At 40.1% G+C, this 22,265-nt stretch overlaps 1 long non-coding RNA gene across 1 annotated transcript; it reads right to left on the bottom strand.

Annotated features, from left to right (window-relative positions):
• Positions 1-12,999: 12,999 nt before the first annotated feature.
• Positions 13,000-15,867, bottom strand: LOC134072253 (uncharacterized). Its single transcript, XR_009937141.1, has 5 exons — positions 15,748-15,867; positions 14,846-14,918; positions 14,508-14,574; positions 14,158-14,377; positions 13,000-13,682 (listed from the first exon to the last, which is right to left on the bottom strand). It is a non-coding gene; the product is annotated as an uncharacterized LOC134072253 (long non-coding RNA).
• Between the last annotated feature and the right edge of the window lie 6,398 nt (positions 15,868-22,265).

The following is a 22,265-nucleotide window of genomic DNA, read 5'->3' on the forward strand; positions in this document are numbered from 1 at the left end:
GCCATTCACCAGTCCATCTTCTACATCAATGTTTCGGATTAGCATCACACGAGCACCTTCAGCAAGTTGTAATCTATCTGGTAGATCACCTTTACAACCTTCAAAAGGTGCACTCTGCCTTTCCATACGACCAGTTTGAAGATCTTTTTTATAGTCATGAGCATCTACATTCACCAGTTCAGAGTACAGAGCAGATATGGTATCAGCATTGTGCTGGTTTACCTCTTTATTTGTGGCAAAAACATGTAGGATGTCTTTAGGACAGTCCTGAGCTTGAGTTAAGGCTTGGGCAAGTAGAGCTTTGTCCGCATCAGATAATGCCTCTCCTTTGCGTTTCACTCTGACCCTGTTCAGCAGCTCAGCAAATGGTAGATCATCTTTTTGGCGCATAATTTCTGTCAGTGTAACTACTTGGAACTGGTCCTTCCAGAAATCCAAAACGTGACTCTCAAACACACAGAGAGGTTTGGCTTTACCCGGTGGTGGTAATTGGTAGTAATCGCCTAGGACTAGCAGAGAGAGGCCCCCAAAAGGTTTCTTACTGCCTTTGATTTCTTGCAACCTCCAATTGACATAGGCAAAAAGTTGTTTGGATATCATGGACACTTCGTCAATAATCAAAATCTCAGCATTGGACAAGGTTGCCCTCACTTCATCCAGACGGTTCCCAAAACACTGGTAAGGTGGTTTAAGGCTTCTTGGCAGTTTCAGTACAGAGTGCAGTGTCTTGCCTGCTATATTAAAGGCTGCTGTGCCAGTAAATGCTGTGAGAAGCACAGTGGGCATAGACATGTCTCTTTCCTCTGTAATACGGGGTAACTTCCGAAGTATCTTTGATGCCTCTGCGTAGATGCATTTGATGAGGTGTGACTTGCCTGTGCCAGCTCCACCAGTGACAAAGTAAAAAAACTGATCAGCACTCTGTCCCCACACACGTCTTAAGCACCACTTGCGCACCGCGTAGAACACTGAAGCCTGCTTTTGATTTAAATTCTGATACATTTGTCGCACAACATTGGGGTCTATTTTAGGAGCCTCAAACATTGGCATAGTACTTCCTCCCCTTGTGGGACTCCGACAAAAATCTGGGACATCATCTTGTTCATTGATTTGATCTGGACTTATTTCCTCACGCTCCAAATTGCACTCCAGCCTAAGAAGCTCCGTCTCAGGCGCTAGTGTTGTCCAAGCATCTTCCATTGGACCATTTTCTTCCAAGCTCTCAATAGCTTTCTCTATAGCATCATTATTCTTTTCAAACTGCGACCTGTTCTCTTTGACAACAGAAAATACTCTCTGAAGATGGTCTCTTCCAGGAAGCTGTACAGAACCAGATGAATAAAATGACTCATAGGTTGGGTAGCCTGTGGGTTTCAATTGTGAATCTGAACGATAAGGGAGGTAAAGTTTGAGTAATGTGCCATAGAATTTCTCTGGAGCCGTTTTCTCTGAGAACCTGGCATACCTGATAACGGCAGGCTTTCCCTTAGTTCGCTTCTGAATGAAGCCCATTTCATTTTGAAGTGGTAAAACTTTGCTGCTTTCTTTCTGTCTCCCATACACCATTCTGTAGGTGGAAGCAAACTCTGCCATGGACATGGTCTCAAAGTCAGGTGTATCAGGTCTGTGTTTGTATTTGTCTGCCATTCCAGACATCCAAACATTCTCTGAGTCAGGAATACGGTCATTCAAGTACCGTAAAGGGAGGCTCATCTTCAAAGCGTTATCGTCAGTGGGTATGAAGATCACATTTCGTGAACAAGACCTCAGTTTCAAGCTACAAACTCTAGCAACTGCCTCTTGAACACTGACCTCTCTATTTTTGGAATAGGCCTGCATGATTTGTTTCATTTCCTCACAATCTGACGTACTGGATTGAGAAGTGTCCTTCACAACGCTTTTCAGATAGTCACTCATCTCGTGTTCGGCTTTGGAAATATATGACAAGATGTACATTATACAGGAATAAGGATTCAAGATGAACTGAATGTCCATGTTTGCATTCCAGGCCCTTAACAAATGTTCATTATAGCCATTTATCCAGCAGTCCTTTGGTTGCCGTTTCATAACCAAGACACTGGATGTGGTTAAGAAACTGACACAGTCGAGATATTCCTCATAGCTTAATTTGCATTGCTCAAGTAGCTGGGGGATGCTTTCAAATGATGCTGTTGGATTATTGAGCAATTCCCATAAAGGCTTCAATTTGTTTTTGGCCTCTTCAGGACTCATGCAGGAACGATCATCATCTGATTCATCTTCAGACTCATCCACAACCTCTGCTGGCATTGGTCGCGTTATAAAGGTTTCCTCTACAGGCTGTTTAGGAAATCCGAATCGACAGTGCTTACCCCCCTTCTTACAGGACTTAGAGTGGCCTTTACTGTGGGTTTGCACCTCATTAACAATCTTGAATAGCTCAGGATCTGTGTTTGGGTCTGGCAGCTGGCATGTTATGTACTTATCCACAAACTCGCACACTTTCTCATCTGGGTCCTCCTCAAATACAGGTGCATTCTTACACCAAACCAACATATGTATATGTGGTGAACCTCTAGCTTGATACTCCACTCGATAGAAGTAGTCTATTACCTCACCAATGGGCTGTGCTGGTGACAGGATTAAGTGTCTTAGCAGTGCATCGACGCGCTTGTCAAACATGCGCATGGTGGTGACGGGGTTACTACGCAAAATCTCACATTTTGAAGCCCAGTCCAACTCAGAGAAGTCAACGTGCTCGCCTTGTTGTGTCTTTATTGCTTGTATGACCTCTGGCCATCTCATTTCTGCAGCACTAAATGTGCAGAAAAAAGTTGGAGTGCCCAGCTGCCGAAGCATTGCAAATAGGTCTCTAAGGGTTTTTTCCCAATAGGCAGGGGTTCCTCGCAAAGGTTGCATGAATCGTGTGGCATCTTTATTGTTTACCAGTTTCTCTACTTCTCGTTTGTCCTGTAGCATTCTCGCCGTGATTTTACGACCATCTCTAGTCAGAGGCTTCCCTTTACGCAATTGAATGGACATACTAGACCTTGCTAAATACATTTCTGTGACAAACTGTGCAAAGAAAATGTAAGTAGAATCAAGAGCAAAACGATTGTCAACAGAGAAGAGACGTGCATTGAAATATCTGCTTGGCGATAATTTCCTGAGCCTCTGTTCATCAAAAGTGTTTGTTCCCGTAGGGAGCTGCACAGGAAAAGCCATGGCCTCTAATTTGGGAACTTTGAAGAAACTTACTGGTTTGTTTCCTTCAGCTGGAGCCACAGTGAATACACCCTCGCCAAAAGTTAACATTTCCTGTGCAATATCACATGGCTGTAAGCAAGAATCTATTGAACATCCACCACTTTGCGGTCTAGTTTCCTGTTCAGAGTCAACGGAATCCTGTGCCTGGTTTGCCTCATGGTTTGTCTCACTGTGAGAAACATTTGTCTGTGAATGTCCTTCTACAGTTTCAGACAATTCACACTCATCCCACATATCAGTCTCCATTAGGTCAACCGCTTGTTCAATATCAGCACTGAGGTCATCATTGACGTCACTCTCACTTCCCAAGCTGTCAATTTCATCCTCAATAGCTGCAACATCATCCATTATAGTTATGTCCCTATACTCTGGATGAATCTCTTTAAGTTTTGATAAAGCTCTTCGTACGTTGTTCATATCAACAGTTTGGAACTGGTAGTGGCCTGTATAGTTCATTCTTCTTTTCAACTTAACTTTCAAAAGCTGAGACTGACTGCTGGGCCTAGGCAAAGCATTGACCGTTGCTTCAACCTCTGAAGGTACACATACAACTCCACCATGTATTAATTTCTGCTGGCCTTTGGGAAGACTGATTATCTTTGCAAACGGTATGCATCGTGCTATAATGTGCCTTTCAAGTATATTCAGATCACTGAGCTCTGGGGGAATTGGCGAAAGTTCTAGCATGTTCGTCACAGCAATGGGCGGCATTTTTCCAATCATTACATTTTCATGACAGCTATGACAAATCCACTCTGTTGTCTCTTCAGGGGCACAACATTGTCCAAGCACATCACATGCATCCCCGCATGTGTGTACATATGTACCGGATAAACATCGGCCTACCATGGCAAGGTTCTTTTTATACTTTGCGTGATTGCACTTTTTTACTTGCTTGAAAAACAATGCTCTGTGACAGACTGTGCAGACATAAGTAGGCCCATTCTGTATCGCCATTCGAAAGGATTCAATGGCTTCCTGCAAAAGGGTATCTTCAGGAGGTGTTGGCAGTTGTTCAATCTCTGACAATGATTGTAGGAACCTGGCATGACGATACTTGTGCTGTATTCGCAAAGCACAGCGCATTTTATGAAGCTTAGTTTTCTGTAGAAACCGATAGTGTCTGAAACATGGGTCATTTCGATATTTCTCATTAAAAGCTTGTCTTGTTTTTTTACTGTACAAGGGGTTGGATGCATAACGAGATCTCATAGCTGACTTCTTCATGGACCGGAATTCCGCATCATGGCAATAACGCTGGTTCATGCATTGCTTTCGCTTAGATTTAAATTCTGCATTATTCGAGTAACAATAGTTTAAATACTGCTTGTGCTTTAATCTGAATGCTGCATCATGGTAATAACGGTACTTTATGTATTGTTTTTGCTTCAATTGAAATGCGGCATCACTGGAATAACGTTTCTTTATGTATTGTTTTCGCTTCAATTGAAATGCGGCATCACTGGAATAACGTTTGTTCACGTATTGTTTTTGCTTCAATTGAAATGCGGCATCACTGGAATAGCGCTTCTTTATGTACTGTTTTCGCTTCAATTGAAATGCGGCATCACTGGAATAACGTTTGTTCATGTATTGTTTTTGCTTCAGTTGAAATGCGGCATCATTGGAGTAGCGTTTCTTTATGTATTGTTTTTGCTTCAATTGAAATGCTGCATCATTGGAATAATGGCTGGTGACATAGGACTTTTGACTAGATTTAAATTTAGGATCTTTCCTGTAATGATCCTGTAATGATCTCTTACTTGTGTTTGCTTATAGGCTTTGTACTGACTACAGTTTGCATACTTCTTTCTTTCATAGTCCAACTTTTTGTCCCTTTTGCTTTTGTAATACATTTGCTGATATACTCTTTGCTTTTCTTTCTTTTGAGCATTTACATGACTTTTGGTACATTTCGCTTGTGTGATCAGTGGGCTACACAAAGCAGCTGGTGCTAGAGACACTCCTGTCTGAACTGGCTGCACACTGTCAACAACGGAGTTTGGCTGTTCGTTATGGCTTTTAGATGTGAATGACACTGGCATAAGCTCATAAATCCACCCATCAGCTGATTCAAGCAGAGACCAGAAAACAAGCAGTCGATCAATCATATTGCTCAAACTGGTAAAGGTTATCATCACAGCAGTACCATGCTCGGTTGGGACGCCATTAGCCGTACGAGAATGTGGATCGAAAAATCCATATCTTTCTGCATTGTCTTTAAACAAAGCAATTGTTAGGCTGCCTACAGTTAACAATGCAAGATTTACATCACTTGACAAACAGTGTAACCTTTCAGAGAGTTTTACCATATCTCCACCGTCAGGACCCTCTTGTCTCAGATAACCATACCGTGACGGGAACTTCTCAACATGATACATCTGCCCATGGATATCAACACTATCTGGTAACTCATCTAATGCCAAATGAGCTGGTGCAATCCTGCCTCCACTGCTCAATCTTTCCTGTGTATTACTATACATCAAGTTACCTTTTTGCAAGATGTAGTCAAGATCATCACTGTTCAGCACAATTTGATCATGCAGGACAGCAAGACAACTCATAAAACCTTTAGACCTGTCTTTCAGAGTCAGACAGACAACTCATGGAAATGCACTGTATTGATATTCCTTCGTTTTTTCTTTTTATTTTTATTTTTATTATTATTCTTCCAGGCCCTAATTTGACTTGAACCACTTATCGTAGGAACTTGGTTCAAACTTTGTCACGTAGCTCTTGCATCAAATTTTCAGTCTATTTCTTTTCATATTTCTATGACTTTTACTTTTTGAGATATGAAATAAAAACTAAACTTAATTTTGCCATAGACTTAACATTGGCTTTGTGACATCATAATTAGCTTTCAAAGAAATAGAATGGAATCAACTTTGCCAGTGTTCTCTCACTGACTTCAGCAACTTCAATGGAACTTCTTCTCTGTGTGTCTCTCCATTGAACTGGATAGCTCACTTGTCATCCCCACTTTCTTTCACTTCTTTTTCTTCACTTCCTCTCACTTTCTCTATCACTCTCTCTACTTCTCCCAATTTCAATAACTTTTTAAAACTATATTTAAAATAACACTTTTTATAGCAAAGCAACCACTATAATTACTTAGTAACAACCTAGCAACCACTTCCATAATGACACCCTGGCAACCACCTTAGCAACCGACGTGGTTTCCCTAGCAACCAACGTGATTTCCCTAGCAACCAACCTAGTAACCACTTTTTATAGAATACTAACCACTTTCTTTAGCCTAGCAACACCTTAGTAATCGCTTTAAGTACCCTAGCATAATCAGGAATGTAGGCTTGTCCTAGCTAACGTTAACGTTCCGACTTCAATGTGCAATGATTGTAACGTTAACAATTTACTTGATCGGGAAGTGGATTCTCAGCTTCGTTTTGCCAACAAGTCATGATTAGCGTACCTACTCTATCTTCATGAAAGGTAGGCTTGCCCTAGCTAAAGTGAAATACACAAGTGAAATACACAAACTAGCTGGATAAAGTTAACATAAGGAACATTCTGTAGGTGAGCATCTTACAGTTCCAGTGGGCTGCAGCTGCTGTGGGGCTAATGATGCCTCTTCTCCCATGTTCTCATGAACTGCTGGAGACTTTAGCAGCTCAAGGACATCATCAGCACCATCCACCACATCAGCCTGGGACCCAATCAGATCTGTGTGTGGCTGCAAAAACATTTCCTATCACTCATACATCTCACATTAGAGGGGTTTACAAAAAAGTGAAGCTGGCTGTCTTGTTTTAGGGAAATTGGTGGAGTAAGTCAATTTCACTCTTTGTTGAGGACTTTTATTAAGAAACAGACACATAAATAACAAAATACACCACTTCTTCTAACATTGAAACAAATTGGTGGTTCATGGCATTCTATAATTTGCATGGGAATGTAGATTCAACAGCTAATTTAGACTTCTCTAAAACCAAAACACATTCTTACTGGTACATCTGAAGGACCCAGTTCAGAATCAGGCAACACCAGAACCTCCATTAGCTCAAATCTGCTGTCAGTTGTAGCAGTGGCCTGCTGAAAAGAGACATGAAACAATCATTGGTGCATGAAATAACATTTCTTTTGGTGTGTACAGAAATCTGTATCAAGCCATCAGGTTCTGTCATTCTATTATGTAAATGATGTCATCAGTCTCTCTGCATAAATATCATAGTACACAAAGTAATGGGCAAGCAATCCTAATATACTGGATACAGACTAGCTGGATGCTAAGGTTAATAGAACAAAGGTCCTCAGGATCAGGCAAAAGCTGTAGAGCTTCTGAAGTGCCGTCTCCCATGTTCTCATCAACAGGCTGCAGTTGCTGTAGAGCTTCTGAAGTGCCGTCTCCCATGTTCTCATGAACTGCTGCAGACTTTAGCAGCTCAAGGCCATCATCAGCACCATCCAGCACGTCAGCCTGGGTCCCAATCAGATCTGTGTACTCCTGCAAAAACAATTCCTATCACTCATACATCTCACATTAAAGAGGTTTACAAAAAGGCTTTGTTTTTGTTTTCTAAACAATAACATTTCCAACTTGCACAATCACCAATGCAACAGCACAATCTACTACACTAATATTACTTCTGCAAACAGACGCCTTTGTCAACACTTTTAAGTAAGAATAATATTGAAAGTGCTCCTGTGAAGTGCTCTCCATAAGAAATGTCCCTCTTACCTGTGTGGTTGATGCTAACAGCAGAACATCTGATGACATCAGTGTGGCCTCTGCTACCTCCTCCACCTCAGGTGTGATGCTCTCAGCAACTGCAAGGTCTTTCCAAACATTGTTTTCTACAATGTCTCCACCAGCATGCTGAGAACCTTCCTCGCTGTTCTCTTGGTCCTCTGTCTCTGTGATAATTTCACAGTGCTGCTCACACGTCTGTTGACAAAATAATTTAGAAAATAATCAATTAAAAGAGCACAGCAAGTGAACCTGGAGCAAGATGGCTTTAAAAATAGCATTCTTACCGGTACAGCTGGAGGATCCAGTTGAGAATCAGGTGTAGAAGTGGCCTGCTGAAAGGACACATAAAACAATTATTGATCCATGAAATTTCTTTCGGTGTGAATATAACTCTGTATTAAGTCATTGGTTTCTGTCATTCTAAATGTGTCATCATCCACCAAAAAGGGTTTTATTTTCTTAATTATAACATTTCCAACTTCCATAACCCAACACCTATGTCATAACACAATCTACAACCTCTATATTTTGTAGAAGGGAAATTGGTCAAGTTCTAGGAGGACTTGGCCTATACATGATGTATTGCTCTTAACATCAATTACTATTTCTTCTAACAGTCTCATATCCTGTGCTCCGCTATATTCAAATGAAGACTTCTCCAAAATCAAAACACATACCATCACGGCTGTTGGGCACAGTGGAGAATCAGACAAAACCTCAAGTTCCGTCATCTCAAAACTTCTGCCAGGTGTAGCAGTGGCCTGCTGAAAAGAGAAATAAAACAATCATTGATCCATTAAATAACAGTTCCTTGGTGTATAGAAATCTGTACCGTGTCATCAGGTTCTGTCAGTCCATGTGTGATGACATCAGGCTCATAGCAAAATTATTGCTCTACAGTAACAAATGTGATCCCAAGACATGACATACAGTATATAGACTATGGGATGCAGAAGAAGGTGCATGCCTACCAGCATAGCTGCAGAGATCAGCTGGTCATCAGGGTAAGGGAGGGTGGACACATTTGCCTCCATCACCTCACATTTGGTGAGAAGGCCTGGAGAGTGATGCAAGTTTTCCTTGTCTCCCACTTTTGCATCAAACAGCTCCTTCGGAACCTGACACAACAAATATTGGAAATGATACAATATTTACAATTTGCATCTGTGTAATTTCTTTCCTAATTATTTGATGTAAGGTTGGTCTTCAGCTAGTAAACCTGAAGCACATCACACACCCGTACGGCTGCATCTTTGCACTGTTTTATGTGACAGGTCTCATGGATGCTTGTATTGCTCTCCTTGGTACTGCCCACGGCTGCACGCGTTCCTGAGGGAAAAAAATAGTAAAATTTACATTTCTGTATGTTTAGATAAATATTTTCCCAAAATGATTAAAAAATGAGGCAACTGACCTAGTGATGCCTGAGTTGAGCTGCTCTCCTCTCTAAAGTAATGACAAAGTGGCACTTCCTTGTCCTTATTGCCAATGGTCATAGCTGGAGGTGGATGAGCTATTTCCACCTTCTCTGTAAACTGCCTCACCATTTGCTCCAAACTGCCCAAACGAGACCTGCAGTCTTCCACAAGATCCCTGAGACCATATCTGGAGATAGCAATGGCAAGCATGTCAGTACAATAGGGAAAATATCATGTTTTTCATGGTCAATCGGTGAAAACAGATACAGTACTGTACATCACCTCTCGTCATCAGCTTCATTCTCCTTCTTGTATTCACTGACCATCGAAGTAGATGGGCAACAAATATGTGCTTCCTGCAGAGACATTTTTGTGAATTTTTTTTTTCCTGAAGTGATCCTAATAAGTAATTTTGAGCTGTAAGATGAACTAATATCTGAGGAAATTTCACCTGGCTGTGGGACTTTCTATCGTCCTGCAGGTGGACCGTAGTTCCCATGGTTTTCTCGATTTGCTTAACCATAAGGACAAACCACTGCCTGTCACGGTCGGCCGACTGCATGACTTTGGTGCAGGTATTCATTAAATCCTACAGAAAGAACACAAATGATCAATCATGATGACTCAAAACTTTTATCCAAAAATCAATCTGATGTTCTCAATGGACAGGATTGATGAACTATACCATTGTGACTGTGCTCCAGTACTTTGCACGAGCATCACTCTCAGCTAGCATCCTCTGCAGCACAGCCAAGTCCAATGGCTCATTGTCGTTCCTTGTGGGACAGCTAACAGCTACAGCCATCTCCTGAAAAGAGGAGCAGAGGGATTTCCTTTTCAACGTACACTTTATCTGGAACCTCTGTTTCTCTCTCCAGTGTTGTGATGTGTGATCAGAACCACCTGTACTCAGGTTTGCTATGAATGTATAAGTAAACTGACATGTGACAATTGCTGCTATCTCTTGTGCTAATTCTTCCCCGGTATCCATAGTAATGATAGAGCTGATCTTTCATAGGTCAAGCACTAAAGACATACAGTTTGGCTTGAGATAGCGTGCTACATAATTTTAAAAACGTTATATATGTCAGTTTGTAAAGTGGAAACAATATTTGACCATTTTGTTATTGGAGTGGTATTGGGAACAGTTATTGGGATTTGGGCTATTCCACACACATTTCTAACATACTGACCACCACCAGACCAAATGTTTACCTTAGTTGAAACCACTAGATAGAAGGATAACCATCTCAGCATTGTACTGTATCAACACTTTACATGTTATCATGTTACATCTTATATTCCTCATTGTGTTTGCCCTTACAGTATATGCCTTTTAAATTCTTACCATGTGTGCCAAAGCTGGGTCCATGCTATTGCCCCCTGGAAGTTTGCCATGTGGCTCATCTGAAGGCAAACATAATTTACATAATGATAATGAAGACATCAATCTAACTAGACAATCCACTAGACATGATACATTACATTTGTAAATTCAATCTCTAAATTCATTGGACATATACTTACTTCCAGCCAATGGATCATCCATCCTGAGTGAAACTCTCAGGTTTGATGTTTTCAAAGAATTCAATACATCAACACCTGATAAGCTTAATGACAAACAAACCTACCTCCAACCAAACCAAACCTCAAATGACCTGGGATCACTGAAGATTCTTCTCTGTCAAATTTGGAATGGAATTTCATGATGTCATAAAGTAAACATTCCATAAGTTGTCATGGCAACAATTGTGATCTAAATCTGAGGCAGCAATAAGGGTTAGAATGTCCTGTCTGCTCAACTCCCCAAATCAAATGAGATGACTGCGTGAGAGCATCATTTAAGTTCACTAAAGAAGATGTAACATGAGCAGGCTTACCTGAATGAGGTGTAGGCATGGTGCCAGGACAAGAGTCTCACACACTAAATATTAATATGACATTATGGAGATCATGGATTAAAAAGCTTAATCAGCAGAGGGTTATTGCCCTAAAGATGGCTCTCATTGGAGAGGGTAGAACGTTTTAAATAGCTTGGTTTGAAATGTTACTGATCAGGACCAAGCCCACTGATTCCATGAGCAGAGGCGAAAGGCCAGGGGCCCCCACCCCAAAAAAACAGCTGAGCACACCCCAAAACACACTGGACAGCTGCACTCGCTAATTTACCCGCATTTTTTGCGGTTCGGCCCGAGCTTTCATACTGAAGGAATACTTGGAATAACCCTCCTGTAGGGGTAGGATTTAAAAAAAAAAAAAAAAAAAAAAAAAAAACCATTGCAATCTTTAAATCCACAAAGACAGGCATTTCACGTTGACTGTAGCATGGAATGAAATCGTTGATAGGCTATCCTAGCGACAAACAAACAAGGGGGCAGGCATATTCCCGGAAGTAGAAACACGAAATGAGCTGGTGATCAACACTCTGCTAACTCCCTTGGACGGCCATAGACTTTCAGATTTTTGCGATCCCATAACTTCATGTAACATGTGCCCTTTGTCTCCCTTATAGCTTCTGTGTATTCTATATAGGGTATCGAAGTCAAAATTAATTCACTGTTTCCCCGTATATTACGTTGGTTTCCCGTAAAGAAGTATTTTAGCATGTCGGTTGTAGGGAAGCTAACGTTCGACGTCACATTTCCCGTAATGTCTGGATCAGAAGCTCAGTGTTGGCTGTTAGAGCTATGTGTTAGAGCTCAGTCCAGCCTGCACGAAAACCATGACGGGAAGTCATTCACAAGATCAGTGAAAAAGCGTATAGCCCACGGTAGCCTACTGTTTGATAGGGTAAAGCATTACCTATAGGCAAGACAACATAATATTAATATTAAAAACGAACGTTGGACAAGGAAGACTCAAACTTTTTTCTCCTCCATAAATGTTTTGAAAATGATCATGTGTGGTAGTTTTCAACATGAACACGACATGATATCTTCTACTCTGCTTGATATAATGAATGTTCAACGTAATAAATACATAGCCTACATAAATAAATGTTTAACTTTAATGACTGATCACTGTTTATTTATTACTAGAGCTTAATAAATAGTAATAAGTGATAACAAATTCAGTAGTGTGTTGCCTCCACTGCGGAAATACTGCACTTACCTTTAACCTCTTAATGCAGATGGAGATTCTTGTCAAATTTTGAACAAATTTTGAACGATTTGTTTTTATACAATAACAGTCATTATGCCAAGTTCCACGGGCAGCACAATGATCACTCAGGGCTTAAATTAAAGACACATGACATGGGCCAAGATATAGATTTACCTTCAGGATTTTATTTACTTCATGAAGTTTCTTTTTCACAACATCATATACAAAAAATAAAAGTTCCCTATTGTTTTTGAGGTTTACTGTCGTAGAGTTTACAGTATGTGCAGGTCATGCATTTCCTGATTCATCATGGTCTTGGGAGGTACTGCACAACGTTTGGAGCAGACATAGATGTATGTACTGTAGGTGCTACACAGCAATTCCTAATAGGTGCATTTAGGCATTCTCAAGTGTCCAAAACCTCTCAAAACTCCGAAAAACAAAAATGTGTCTGTCACTATTTATCTGTGTGTGTTGCTTTGATATTGTGTCACAGTACAGACACCCAGATAGCAATAGGTCAGTGGCCCACTGGCGGCCCACCAGCGGCAGAGTTGGCGGTCCAACGGCGGTACCCACCAGTGGCCCGCTGGAGTTTTGCTCATCGGTTCTCTAGCGGTCCACCGGCGGCTCAGAAGCGGCTCCAGATAAAGGGCCACCCTTTTGCCGCTTACTACCCACCAGCTTCTAATTGGCCTTATTTATGGCCTTAATAATTAAAATTATGTACTAAAATATAGCAATAATACATTATAACACTTTCCATTTGCCCTCAATCAGAACAATTTACAATTATTTACAGGGCTTACCAAAGTTACCAAATTTACTAAGGTGAAGACAGTGCCTGCTGATGAGAAACCTATAAATGTATTCTGTAATTTAATAATCCAATATAAAAACATTTATCCTCAGCAACTATCACACAGACTCACCACACATAGTATTAGGTTCAATACATTTTGTTTATTTATTTCTTTTACATGCTCATTTACATGCTTTATTTCTTCTACATGCTTAAACAATTTATTAAAATTATTTTTAATAATGATATTAATATGCAACACACTCTTCAGGTGTAAGGACTTAAAAGCCACCTTTCCTGCTGCACCAGTCTAATTAATTTGGAGCGCCAGGGACCTCCTCAAAGCCCGGCCCAGCATCCTCTTAACAGCATCTCGGTGGTTTTCCCTCCCAAGTATGTTCACCTGAAATACAAAGACCAAAATTACAATGGCATAACTTCCAGTCAAACATCTTAGCTGTTTTCAGCTTAAGCTGTTTTGCTATTTCATGCACAACCATCAAATACAGAGGGTATATATGATGACAAAAAGTGACAACATGTCATGTATCAAGCACACAACGCTCCACTTGGGAATGAGATTCAAGTTTAACAACACTCAAGGAGTTGAATAACGTGGCTCTCAATATATGATGTCTGTTCCCCAAAAATGTAGTGGGGAAGGGAAAAGAGATGTGAAATGCGACAGTTGTTTCAGATAACAATGGCTACTCACATGGTCTCACTTCTCGACACCCATTCCGTGATTTGAATAGTATTTTTGAATCAGTGAGTAAGTCCACATTAAAGCAAGGCAGAGCCACATTCATTACGAGAGCCAGGCTAGGACTTTTTGCCTACAATAATCACATGGCAAAACACTTAAAAAACAGACATACCAGTTGATTTTTCAGGTCCGCATCGGATGCAAGCCGCCTCTCCAACTCGTCCAGGTCCTCAACATTACTCAATGGCCTGTTGTTGTCCTCCACGAGGCCAAGATCCGCCACACCACCACCACCTAGCTTCTGCAGCATAGATGTGTTCACAGCCACCTGCTGCTTTACCCCAGCTCCTCCTCAATTGTTCGGAAGTGCTGCAGAACAAGTCTGTAAAAATCTATGAATCAAAAGAAATAGATTGGAATTGGCATGACACAAAAAGTAAAGATGCAAAGAAGTTGTGACAGACATTCATGGCTTGTTTCTCCCTTGATATTGGTGCCAGATTAATGAAAATGCAGTTCTACCTTGCTGGGGTGTTATTGGCAGCGCTGTGAGCGAATTTGACGGAGGTGTAGGTCTGACTGGTAAACTCTGTTGAACAGATTAGAAATGAAAAGGCGTATTTAGTGAGATGATTACTGCAATGGCAGGGTTCATACAAAAAAATTGAGCTGAATTTACTACCTTTTCACTACCATCAACATGTTTTCTACTACAAAAGCAAAAGGTGAAGAGTAATGTAATGCAATACCTTTCCAAAACACAATAACACATTTAAGAACAGGATTTAACAATGAACCAAGCTACTGGCATTTGAACAGGGGTGTGTAGGCTGTGAATAGGCACTGTATTATGTATTTACCGGCATGGCTGGAGTTGATGAAGCTTGCTGGGTGGTGGTGCTGGCAAAGGTGTAGTGGTCTGACTGGTAAACTCTGTTGAACAGATTGGATATGAAAAGACTTGTTTAGTGAGATGATTACTGCAGTGGTATGACACCTGGCACATGTTAACTAGCGCCTAAAGTACAAACACTTCTAAAGGATATTTCCACTTAATTTTCAGACAAACCAAGCAAGGGACCACATTTACAGACTCTACAAATACTAACCATGATATCCATGTTTTATTTAAATGACTTGAAAGAGATCGTCAGGTATAAATGCACCATACAGTAGTGGTCAGTTCATTCATTCAGATGCTGTTACATGCTAACTAGCGCCTAAAGTACAAACACTTCTAAAGGATATTTCTACTTAATTCTCAGACAAACCAGGCTAGGGACCACATGTACAGACCCTATAAATACTAACCATGATGTCCGTTTTTTATTCAAATGTCTTGAAAGAGATCGTCAGGTAATGCACCATGCTAGTGTGGCCAGTTCATTCATTCACATGCTGTTACATGCTAACTGGCGCCTAGAGTACAAACACTACTAAAGGATATAACACTTCTAATAATTTACAATCTACTGATAAATACTGATAAATACTGACGGTCGACATTACGATTGACGTTAGTGAAACTATAATGAACAGTAAAAAGTTAGCCTGTCTGCCTCTAACGGTTTTCTTTTGCTATCCACTTCAGACTTTAGCCATAGCTAGACTTTAGCGAGTCTAACGCTTTATTAATCTATTCGATGTAGGTTTTTAAAAACGTGATCATCGACTTAACAGTACAGAAATACCATTTTGCAAGAAATGAGTGATTCAGACAAAGACTAAAAATATGTTTAAAAAAGAATCAGATTGTACTTACAAGATCCAAGAAATCGCAGTCAGTCGAGGTCGAATGGCAAAATATCTGTATGAACATCTATCAGACGAGTTACAGCGCGGCCAACGTCACAAAATGAGTTTGAGTCTGCGCAGTACGATGAACAGGAAACGATTTTTTGTTTCAGCCCCCTCTCATTGAGAACGACGGAGTCTGTTTGTCCATTTCTTTTAGGTCTATGCAAACAAAGCATGAACTCATGAACGTCTGTCCCATTAACTGTTAGCCGTTTAGAGACATAGCGAACATAGCTAAAAGGACAATGAACTCTTACCTTGGTCTACAAGCTATCAGTTAGTCCACAGTCATTTCCGTCATGCATTCTTCTCGATATGAGCTTGTTGAGAGCATAGGTTGAGAGTCGTTCTTCACACGGACTAAATTCACAGTTCCACTCCAGAAACATTAGGCCTGTTGTAGCGAATGACCACTATTCTGACTCTTCTTCAGGTAATAGCAATGTTAGCCTACTCTCCTTCAATAACAACTTTTTATACGTTAATTTGATGAACAGGCGAGGCTAGCATAATATCAGTGGCGCTATTAACGTCCATTGTCATTGTTTCTTGATTTAATCTACTGGATTCAGCAGGCTAAAAAAGTCCTATCAATTTAAAAATGTTTGCAGGTTTTTAAGCTTTTCTTTAGCTCTAGCCTTCGTTTTCGAGCCCCGCTCTCATTCTGTCTTCCTTTTTTTTATTATTGCAAAAATGGTGCAAATACAAGTGTAGGGTAGACTGAGTACAGTTGGGACAGTTTTTGCTTTCCCCATTACCACTTGAAAGTTTGACTGTAAAAAGCCATTGAAAATAACTGTGTTCTTACATGGTATATCTTTGATCTGTGCGCTAAAATAAAACCCAAAGTATATATCCGTAAGTTGTTTAGATTTTTCACAATTAACTCATAAACACAAGGTGGCATTTTGTCTCAACCGTACCCTAATATAATTATATTGAGTACAGTTGAGACAGTAGCCTAGCATGGTACAGTTGAGACGCCCATTCATGATGTTGGAAGGCTGACTAGCCATTCACTGCAAATGTAGCAAACTTTTTAAAATGTGTAATCTGAGTGTTTCTTTTTATTTTAATCTATTTTTTTTAATCTAAATTGGCATCAGATAGACATAAAGCAGGGACAAATGTTTAAAGATGAAAATATCTTTTTTTTTCTTGGTTTTATCATGGCTAATTTTCAAATTATGATGTAATCCTTAAAATCTTCATGTTATAAGATATATTCATTAATAATATATAGTTTAAATATCAAAAACATTCATTTTATTGACATTTGTGTTCTACAGTATATTGCCTAAATGCCATCATAATATGCACAAATAAACACCATGCAATCCAATGGGATTTTATCCGGGTACAGTTGAGACAAAGTGTCTCATCTGTACCCTTCTGACCATCTTGCACATTTTTCTAAATAATGCAACAACCTTGCATGAAAGGATGTCATGAAATATGTCAGTTTGTAGAGCACAGAATGACCTTTGCAATGATGTAAGAAAAGTATAACAGTCACATTGGAGTAACAAGATATTCACTGTGGAAGGAACATGGTTAAGTGAAATTCTCACTATGGTAAAAATACTTTTGCCAATATCTTTGGACAGGAGATATGCACAGTGTCCAAATTTCCCATGATTAAAGAGAACACTAACACACATATGTGTAGCAAAAATCATAGATCAGGCTTGGTTTGCAGGCAAGATATTTAAGGTGTCTCAACTGTACACATGACCCAACTGTACTCAGTCTACCCATATATGATAGCCTACAATCAAAACCAAATCAATTAAAAATACATTCACTCTCATTCTTTCTTTCCAGTAATGTGAATGACGTCTATTTTTTGAAAACAAATGTAACCTCATGAACTACGCCATATTTACCCAGTGTCTTCTTGCTACTGCTTAATATTTATCTTGGACCAATTAAATTTAATGTTCATTCTCTTAAGTAAATTTTACTGATTTTGTTTGTTTGTTTTGATGGCCAAAGGGGGCCCCTATATGACACGTGGGGCCCCTAGCCGTTGATCCGCGCCTATCCATGAGGAAGACACAACGGCATCTTTTTAATTAGACACCTCGAGAACTTTACAGATCCATTAGGCTATTGAAAGCATTCTCGCAGGCATAGCAGTAGGCCTAACACGAAAGAAGAAAAATATGCAGTCCTGAGGGTGGTGAGGTCAGCAAAACAGGATTACACTACCAGGAACTGTCCGCCTAAATCAGATGTCAGTCCAGAGCTAAGAAAAACCCATCCCAAATAATCCCAAACTGCTGCAAAACCACTTACCTGAGAGACTGAGAAAAAACACTGTTAATGTTCTGGAGGATTCAGTCAGAGTCCAGATCTCAATCCAATTGAGAATAATGGCTATTATGATCACCATGCAAACAATTGAGAGCAGTTTCTCAAGAGAAATGCGTGAAAATGGCATTATCCAGATATAAAAACCTAGGCTAATAATAACACAATAACACGGTATTCACACATGCTAAAAACGGACAATGATAAATTATTTGAATGGGATGAACACATGCAATCAATGTTATTTAAAGAGGAACTATGCAGGATTGGCGATTTCATCTCTGGTTTCGTTTTTCGTTTTCGCTCGTTTTATGCTTGCATATTTCTCTGCAGAGCTTCCCCGACAGCTTCAGCGTGTATAGTTATACATATATAGGCTATATATAAATTGCAAGTGTGGTTCTTCTTGTTCCTTACGCGTCTCAGACTTCCAGATGTAAACAAGGAGCGATCGTGTCCTGCAGAAACTGCAAGGTTGCAATAGCGGATAGGGACACTGGGGACGGGAGGAAATATTACTGTTTTCGATGAAACTGGTCAGTCAAACAAAACAACGATTTCTGAGCGATTTTATGACTATGAAAAAGTTGCATAGGGTCTCTTTAATCAACTTTGTGGAGATGGACAGAAGCAAGGATGGTAGGCTAAAGTTGAAGCAAGCGAGGTAGGCTACATCATCTCTCCTACACCCATCTGATGTTTGGAATGCAGATGTTGTAGTGCATACTTGTTTCTACATTTCTAACTCATTTACCTGTGTGTGTGTGTGTGTGTGTGTAGTTCTCAGACTACATTATTAGATAAATTAGATACATTTCCTCAGATAACATTCATTTTACAGCTCAAAGTTACTTGTAAGGATCACTTGAGGTAAAACAAATGTTCACAAAAATGTCTCTGCAGGGAGCACATATTTGTTGTCCATCTACTTTGATGATCAGTTCATTCAAGAAGGAGGAGGGTGTGTGGGTGTCATGGGGGTCTTTAATCAGATAGGATAGTAGAGTGAGACAGGAAGTGAGTGGGAGAGAGAGCTGGGGCCTGTGTCGCGGTATATCTAACTGAATAGAGTAGGGCTAGCTCGGCAGTGGAAAAGAGGCAATAGATACTGTTAACATAGACTGGCCTTGCACATTGAATACCTCAATAAATATACATGTTCTATAATGTATACTTGCATAATAATGTATACAAAGTCAAATAATACATCATTTGTATAATCACTTAAACATAAAAAGAACAGTCAACTGGTGCAAATATTTATTTCAGGTGAAAAAGTATGAGCCACATGTGGATTATCAAACCAGATGTTCATGTTGATGTCTTCTTTTTCATTATTTTCATTTAATTGATCTGGAGGAATAAAATTCTGAGTTTATATGGATTGTCTCTAACTTCATTAACCACTGAAATCAGTATTGTAGAACTGTGAAAAACGTACCAATATAAAGTTATAGACTTAGTAATTTCGTTTTCAATATGAAACTGTGTCTTTTCCATGTGTTTTGGAGTTGGCATTCCACACAGTCTGAAGACCTTTCTGGTTACGTAGTCCTATACGATGACAATGTGACAAACAGTGAGGTTAAAAAGAATAATACAAGCTTCGGTAACACAGAAGCTTTTACTGCACTCAACCCTTTTAAATTGTTCTTAAATTGTTGTTAGAATTGCTCTTAAAAAGCTTAAAATGTTTTACCATGTTGTAAGTCGCTTTGGTTTAAAAGTGTCAGCCAAAAGTAATGTAATGTAACATTGTTCTTATTTTGATGGGATTGGTGTGAATTGCACCATGGCATAATCCATGTTAACATTTGCTATAACAGATCAGTGATTCTGTGCTTTGTGAAACTTACCTGAACATCACGCAAGGATTTTATCTTGCTCATATCAAACTTAGGTTTTGGCCTGCACCAAGCGGGTTTTGAATCGTCGGGAAAGATATCCAAGAGCATCTCCCAGCACAGTTCATAGATATGCTTCACAAAGAGACATCATGTTGAAATCCAGAAATCATAACAGGACTAGTGTAAAGGTGTTAATGAATTATAGTAATGCAACTGATGGATTTAACTGAATTCATTCGTATTGTTATAAGATCTAACCTTGCAGTAATTGCGCCTGGTGGTCATCGTGAGATGTTGAGCGCAGGTTAAACTTTGTATAAAAAGTTCAGATGGAACTGGCTTGTGCTTTCCAGATAGAACCCTTGGACCTTCTCCTCCAAGGTCGTGCATCACCCACAATTCCTTGACCACAGAGTGCACCAGGTTTTGCACCTCAACTTGCTGATGGTTAGGAGATGGCTGTGAGGTCTGACTGGAATCCACTTTCAGCTCATGAGCTTTTGTCTCCACACTCATTTTATTGCTCTGGTCAGCGGCCGAATGAAAAAAGTGAGAGAGAGAGAGAGAGAGAGAGAGAGAGAGAGAAACATTGATCTGAAATAACCAGTATTTCCTTTGGTGTGTATGCAATCAGTTTCTGCTATACAATACCTATAATGAGAGCAGTCTCTCGACATGACATATACAAACTACTGTAGCTGGATAAAGTCAGCATTAGGAATACTGTAGGTGAGCATCTTACAGTTCCAGTAGGCTGTTGTTGCTGTGGGGCTAATGATGCCTCTTCTCCCATGTTCTCATGAACTGCTGGAGACTTTAGCAGCTCAAGGACATCATCAGCACCATCCACCACATCAGCCTGGGTCCCAATCAGATCTGTGTGTGGCTGCAAAAACAATTCCTATCACTCATACATCTCACATTAAAGAGTTTTACAAAAAGGCTTTGTTTTCTAAACAATACCATTTCCAACATGCACAATCACCTACAGTATGCAACAACACAATCTACTACACTAATATTACTTCCACAAACAGACGCCTTTGTCAACACTTTCAAGTAGAAATTATTTTGAAGTATCCCTGTGAAGTGCTCTCCATAAGAAATGTCCCTCCTACCTGTGTGGTTGGTGTTGACAGCAGAACATCTGATGACATCAGTGTGGCCTCTGCTACCTCCTCCACCTCAGGTGTGATGCTCTCAGCAACTGCAAGGTCTTTGCAAACATTGTTTTCCACAATGTCTCCACCAGCCTGCTGAGAACGTTCCTCGCTGTTCTCTTGGCCCTCTGTCTCTGAGATAATTTCAGTTCCAGTGGGCTGCAGCTGCTTTGGGGCCTTTGATGCCTCTTCTCCCATGTTCTCATGAACTGCTGGAGACTTTAGCAGCTCAAGGACATCAGCAGCACCATCCACCACATCAGCCTGGGTCCCAATCAGATCTGTGTTTGGCTGCAAAAACAATATCAGACAGAGAGAGAAAGAAACATTGATCTGAAATAACCAGTATTTCCTTTGGTGTGTATACAGTTTCTGCTATACTATACTTAATATATGACAGCAGTCTCTCGGCATTGATAATACAGCAGGAAAAACAGTAATGTGCAAGTCGTCATGACAAGTGAAATACACAAACTAGCTGGATAAAGTTAACATAAGGAACATAATGTAGGTGAGCATCTTACAGTCCCAGTGGGCTGCAGCTGCTGTGGGGCTAATGATGCCTCTTCTCCCATGTTCTCATGAACTGCTGGAGACTTTAGCAGCTCAAGGACATCAGCAGCACCATCCACCACATCAGCCTGGGTCCCAATCAGATCTGTGTGTGGCTGCAAAAACATTTCCTATCACTCATACATCTCACATTAGAGGGGTTTACAAAAAAAGTGAAGCTGGCTGTCTTGTTTTAGGGAAATTGGTGGAGTAAGTCAATTTCACTCTTTATTGAGGACTTTCATTAAGAAACAGACACATAAATAACAAAATACACCACTTCTTCTAACATTGAAACAAATTGGTGGTTCATGGCATTCTATAATTTGCATGGGAATGTAGATTCAACAGCTAATTTAAACTTTTCTAAAACCAAAACACATTCTTACTGGTACATCTGGAGGACCCAGTTCAGAATCAGGCAACACCAGAACCTCCATTAACTCAAAACTGCTGTCAGGTGTAGCAGTGGCCTGCTGAAAAGAGAAATAAAACAATCATTGGTGCATGAAATAACATTTCTTTTGGTGTGCACAGAAATCTGTATCAAGCCATCAGGTTCTGTCATTCTATTATGTAAATTATGTCATCAGTCTCTCTGCATAAATATC

The sequence above is a fragment of the Sardina pilchardus genome, chromosome 24, assembly GCF_963854185.1.
Source record: "Sardina pilchardus chromosome 24, fSarPil1.1, whole genome shotgun sequence".
In the NCBI taxonomy this organism is placed as follows: Eukaryota; Metazoa; Chordata; class Actinopteri; order Clupeiformes; family Clupeidae; genus Sardina; species Sardina pilchardus.